At 45.7% G+C, this 6,223-nt stretch overlaps 1 protein-coding gene across 4 annotated transcripts in view; it reads right to left on the bottom strand.

Annotated features, from left to right (window-relative positions):
* NEK4 (NIMA related kinase 4) overlaps window positions 1-6,223 on the bottom strand; it is a 62,140-nt gene that overhangs the window by 49,816 nt on the left and 6,101 nt on the right. The window contains exons 1-2 of one of the 4 annotated variants that reach the window (XM_055079863.1): window positions 6,045-6,217; window positions 5,208-5,259 (exon numbers count right to left, since the gene is read on the bottom strand). The exons of 1 other annotated variant lie outside the window; for it this stretch is intronic. The gene's annotated coding sequence lies outside the window, so the exon portion shown is untranslated. Of the gene's footprint in view, window positions 1-5,207; window positions 5,260-6,044; window positions 6,218-6,223 lie in introns of those variants that run through there. 2 more of the 4 variants (XM_028479051.2, XM_028479052.2) reach the window with 2 other exon arrangements.

Raw genomic sequence — 6,223 nt, 5'->3', positions numbered from 1 at the left:
AGAGGCGGCTCATGACCTCATCTCCCTCCACCAGCTCTCCAGACTTATCTCCCATATTCCAGCCCTTTTTTTTTTTTTTTTTTTTTTTTTTGATTTTTGGCTGCGTTGGATCTTAGTTGCGGCAAACGGGATCTTTCATTACGGGGTGCAGGCTTCTCTCTACTTGTGGCGCACAGGCTCCAGAGCACACAGGCTCTGTAGTTGCAGCACGCGGGCTTAGTTGCCCTGCGTCAAGTGGGATCTTAGTTCTCCAACCAGGGATCGAACCAGCATCCCCTGCATTGCAAGACAGATTCTTAACCACTGGACCACCAGGGAAGTCCCAATTCACTTGTTCTTAACATGAAAATTTCATCATACCAAGTTGTTTTTCTTGATAACAAATTTGGTAACAGAAACAACATGAACTTATTCAGCTAGTGTACTCAGGTGGAATAAAAGTTGTATGTCTGCATTATTTTTAATGATAACTCTGAAGATATACCTATTTTAATTAAACCAGCAAACTTAAACTAGCTTTTATTTGCCAAAGATTACCTCAGATCACATGAACTTGAAAAACATTTGGGTTAGTTTTTATATTTCTGAGAGTTTTAGGAATCCTTAATTCATATAAGTGCTTGTGGACAGGGAATTTTGCCTGCCATTCCAGTGAACAATGTTGCCCACCATCCCAGTTCTACAAGGATCCAGCCGTTAGCTACAGCAGCCCACAGTGCTCCCTGAGGGTAATTCAGGATGGGGAAAAACAGGAGGCATTCTGCGCTTTGGATATTGGCATTAGATGGTTAAGATGCATTTCTAAGACATAATTTCTGTGAACCCAGATTCTTGCATCTTCCCATACGTAGGAAAGCACTCCAATCATTGACCTGAGGCATCTGTTCCTTGTGATTAGCAATAATCTTTTGATGTTCTGAGGCAGGAGACAGATGGGATCCAGGTTAGACATTTACAGCCAGCCTCCTGTTTACACTTCCAGATAGAAATAACAACAGGAACAGGGTAAATAGCTGGACTTTGCCTCTAGTGACCTAGAGATTGTCATACTGAGTGAAGTAAGTCAGACACAGAAAGACAAATATCATATGATATTGCTTATATGTGGAATCTAAAAAAAAAAAGGGTACAAATGAACTTATTTACAAAACAGAAGTAGAGTCATGGATGTAGAAAACAAACTTATGGTTACCGGGGATAAGGGGGGGAGGGGAGGGATAAATTGGGAGATTGGGACTGACATATACACACTACTATATATAAAATAGATAACTAGGGCTTCCCTGGTGGCACAGTGGTTGAGGGTCCGCCTGCCAATGCAGGGGACACGGGTTCGTGCCCTGGTCCAGGAAGATCCCACATGCCGCGGAGGGCTAGGCCCGTGAGCCATGGCCGCTGAGCCTGCGCGTCCGGAGCCTGTGCTCCTCAACGGGAGAGGCCACAACAGTGAAAGGCCCGCGTAACGCCAAAAAAAAAGATAACTAATAAGAACTTGCTGTATAGCACAGAGAACTCTACTCAATACTCTGTATTGGCCTATATGGGAAAAGAATCTAAAAAAAAAAAAAAAAAGAGTTCATATATGTATATGTATAACTGATTCATTTTGCTCTTTTTTTTTTTTTTTTTTTTTTTGTGGTATGCGGGCCTCCTTCTGCTGCGGCCTCTCCCGTTGCGGAGGACAGGCTCCGGACGCGCAGGCTCAGCGGCCATGGCTCACGGGCCCAGCCGCTCCGCGGCACGTGGGATCCTCCCAGACCGGGGCGCAAACCCGGCTCCTCTGCATCGGCAGGCGGACGCGCAACCACTGCGCCACCAGGGAAGCCCCATTTTGCTCTTTGCTGTACACCTGAAACTAACACAACATTGTAAATCAACTATATTCCAATAAAAATTTAAAAAAAAGAAAACAGTAATGGCAGGGCCAGAGAAGAGTGAGTCCTGCCCAGATAAAAGATAAAGAGGGACTTCCCTGGTGGTCCAGTGGGTAAGACTCTGCACTCCCAATGCCAGGGGCCCGGGTTCGATCCCTGGTCCGGGAACTAGATCCCGCATATATGCCGCTACTGAGAGTTCACATGTGGCAACTAAGAAGTCCGCATGCTGCAACTAAGAAGCCTGCATGCCACAACTAAGAGTCCACGTGCCACAACTAAAGATCCCTCAGATCTCAACAAAGATCCTGCACCGCAACTAAGAGCCGGCACAGCCAAAATAAATATAAATAAATAAATAAATAATTTTAAAAAAGATTAAAAGTCCACATATTTCTCATTCTCAAGGTCAAGGAGACCTGACTACACATGCGCAGAAAGGCTCCTCAGGGATCAAAAAGGGAGGAGGCACAGCCCCATAGTAGATGTTGTTGTTACTGAGTCTAAGCTTGCTCTGCTCACCGCACGACAGGCCAGTAAATCGGGAGATGAGGTGTTGAGGCAAGGAATAGTGACTTTATTCGGAAAGCTGGAGGACTGAGAAGATGGCAGACAAGTGTACCCAAAAAAACCGTCTTATCCGGGTCTGGATGCCAGTTTCTTTTATAGAACAGAGAAGGGGAAGAGGTGAGGAAGTAAAGTAAAAAGGGCATTTATCTTGCAAAATATCTCCTTGCTCGCCCCTCATCAGGAAGGGGATGTGTTAATTTCTTCTTTTCTGCAGCCACTCACAGGTGGACAGGGTCAGAATGCCTCTCTGTGAACTGAACAAAGGGACTTTAGTTTAACAGTCAGGCAGAGGGGCAGGGTTCCCTGTGGCAGGCCATTATGTATACTTAACAGCTATAGACAGTGATTATAATAATAAAAGCAACAAAAAGCGAAGGTTAAAAAGAAACAGATGCAACATGGAGTCAGGATTTGCTCTTCCCTGTTACGATGTCAACCTACCCATAGGCCTCTTCACTAGACTCCATCTTGGTTAAGAGATGTGCATGCACACAGGGGAGGATCCTGAGATAAACCAAATATGGACTCAGAGCCGGGCAAAGCAAGATGATTGACCAGAGGGAACCCGGAAGAAATGCCCCAAACTACCATGGGGGCACGACTCTCCCTCTCTGAGCCTGCCCATGTGTATCTATTCACATGTGCTCTTTTTCCTCCTAATAAACACCACTTGTTTCACTACTTTCCATCTCTTTGTGGAAATTCATTTCTACAAAGCCAGTGGGCCAGGGCCTTGTCACTGGCCACTGGCCCTCATGGTCTAGTGGCTAGGATTCAGCTCTTTCACTTCCATGGCCTGACTTCAATCTCTGGCTGGGGAACCAAGATCCTGCTTCAAGCCGCTGCTGGCAGAGGCCACCAGAGATCAGTTCGACTACATGTCTTTTTTCCAGCAGAAAGTGTCAATGTATCCTGGCTCCTCCCTTACCTCTTCAGAACAGTTCCTCAGAGCTGAGAGGCTGTCTCCCAGGCTATGGTCCTCAGTAAGATTCCTCAAATAAATCTTAAACCAAAGCACTTCCCTGCTGGCACAGTGGTTAAGAATCCGCCTGCCAATGGAGGGGACACGGGTTCGATCCCTAGTCTGAGAAGATCCCAGATGCCATGGAGCAACTTAAGCCCGCAAGCCACAACTACTGAGCCGGCATGCCACAACTACTGAATCCTGCGTGCCTAGAGCCCATGCTCCTCGACAAGAGAAGCCACCGCAATGAGAAGCCCTCGCACCACAACAAAGAGTAGCCCCGGGCTTCCCTGGTGGCGCAGTGGTTGCGCGTCCGCCTGCCGATGCAGGGGAGCCGGGTTCGCGCCCCGGTCTGGGGGGATCCCGCGTGCCGCGGGGCGGCTGGGCCTGTGGGCCGTGGCTCCTGGGCCTGCGCGTCCGGAGCCTGTGCTTCGCGATGGGAGAGGCCGCAGCAGAGGGAGGCCCGCATACCACAAAAAAAAAAAAAAAAAAAAAAAAAAAAGAGTAGCCCCTGCTCGCCGCAACTAGAGAAAGCCTGCAATGAAGGTCCAGGTTGTGCATTTTTCTTCAATGTGCTTAATTTTCTTTAAGCCAATTAAATAGAATTTTTTTACAAATTAATTTCGGCAATACCTTCTTAAGGTGGAAGAATACCACACATCTACAACATATGTACGTAGACACATATAAACATACAGACTGCTCAAACAGAGAGCTCGGCTTTCTCTAGTTGCAGTGAGCGGGGGCTACTCTTTGTTGTGGTGTGTGGGTTTCTCACTGCGGTGGCTTTTCTTGTCGCGGAGCATGGGCTCTAGGCGCGCGGGCTTCAGTAGTTGTGACATGTGAGCTCAGTAGTTGTGGCTCTCAGGCTCTAGAGCACAGGCTCAGTAGTTGTGGTGCACAGGCTTAGTTGCTCCGCGGCATGTGGGATCTTCCCAGAGCAGGGCTCGAACCCGTGTCCCCTGCATTGGCAGGCGGATTCTTAAACACTGTGCCACCAGGCAAGTCCCAAGAGCTCATAGCTTTTGTTCTAAAATTTTGCCATGAATTGGGTACAACATTACAAAATTCACTAGTTGTAGAGTAAGCTGGATCCAAATGGTTTTGGCAGATGGAATAAGTTAAGGTTACCTGCTCAGATGGCTAAAACTTTTTACTAATATTTGTGGAGAAGACACTTAAGATTTTTACTTGCCTAAATTGCAAACAACCTTTCCCCCTTTTGTTTTCCTTCGGATAAGAATGGTCTCTCTGAAGTTTGCATTTCAGAGAGATGACCTAGATAAGAATTCTGGAGAAGACCAAGTAAGAATATTTACATCTCAAAGGCACAGGGAGAAAATGCAAATTACTCCAAGGACTTTTGTTTCCTAAGGCCAGAATTTTTACAATACTCAGAAGCCTTTTAATATAAATAGGGGAGGTTTGGGGCTTGGTAAAAAGGACAGGTGGACTTTGAATTGTTTCTGGAGCGGCATTTCTGGCTTTGCAAAGATTTGTAAGGTAAGGACAGTTGCTTTTAATTCTTCAGGGGATTAGGTTGCAACTTAAATGACATTATAGATTGATCCACCCATCCAACTACATTTTTCTCAATTTGCTTCTTTGTATCAGGGAGAAGATCTTCAACTAAGATGGAAATCAAAAAGAGTCCTATGTTCTAGATTTAGAGCTATATGTCTTTGAAATGTTTTAGTAAATCCTTCCACAAAGGCTTCAGAAGGTTTTTTTGCTTGTTTGTTTTTTTCCTTCCCTCTGGGTACATTTAGCTTAGAAAAGGCCTAAAAAGAAATTCTTACCAGGCTCTGAACATCAGCTTCCAATTTGGCCAATTTCTGGCCAAAGAGCTACCTTGGGGGGAAAAAAAAAAAGTCCTTTCAAAAAAATCTCGTTAATTTTCAGCCAGGACAAACAGTAAAGGTAGGTACAATATCAAGTTTTATTCTCCTCTTGACTGGGCACTACAGACAGAGATTCAGCAGAGCTGAAACTGGTTAGAATTCTCACTCTTCACTGGCTTTATCAGTTTTCCCAGGGCCCCATATTCAGGCTCCAATATCTACCAGAATTTCTCAAGGTTATCCATGAATTTTAATTTTAATTTCCCTAGGCTGCTTAAGGAAATAAAATAGCTGTTTACGAGAAAATCCCTCAGGAGGCCCATCAACACTGGGAGGGGCTCACACCAGGGCCCTCCTTTGAGGGTAGATATGGGGACATCTGTAAGGCCACTAACTTGGTGGACTTTTGTTTATGGTCTTGTAGTCTCTTCAGAGTGGAAAGACAATTCAGAGGATTACTAGAATGAGCACTCAAGTAAAGAAGGATAGAGGGGAGCAATAGGAGTTGCATCAGTCTCATAGTCTTTTCTTTTAGATGCCTGTGTGTCTTTAATTTTTCATTAGCCTTTTGCAATGAATCGCTCAATGAAGCTATTACGGAATTCTGAAGGCTTTTGGAGGTTTCTGCATGCCAATTAAAAATAGGTGTCCCATTCTGTGTGTTTGATTTGGGAACCCTTGCTTTCAAATGCACTTCTTAAATAAATGCTCTTGTCTAACTGGAACCTTTCTCATAACAGCTATTGTAAGTCCAGATTGTCTTTGTAAGATTTTGCCATTTTTGTAGATATTTACAGTTTCCAGGACCACAGTTCTTGGATATAAAATAAGCAGTTGTGGGCTTCCCTGGTGGCGCAGCGGTTGAGAGTCCGCCTGCCGATGCAGGGGACATGGGTTCGTGCCCCGGTCCGGGAAGATCCCACATGCCGCGGAGCGGCTGGGCCCGTGAGCCATGGCCGCTGAGCCTGCGCGTC

This window comes from Physeter macrocephalus, chromosome 18 (assembly GCF_002837175.3).
Source record: "Physeter macrocephalus isolate SW-GA chromosome 18, ASM283717v5, whole genome shotgun sequence".
NCBI classification, from domain to species: domain Eukaryota; kingdom Metazoa; phylum Chordata; class Mammalia; order Artiodactyla; family Physeteridae; genus Physeter; species Physeter macrocephalus.
Note: the sequence above shows the minus strand (reverse complement) of the source record. Positions and strands in the feature narration are given on the sequence as shown.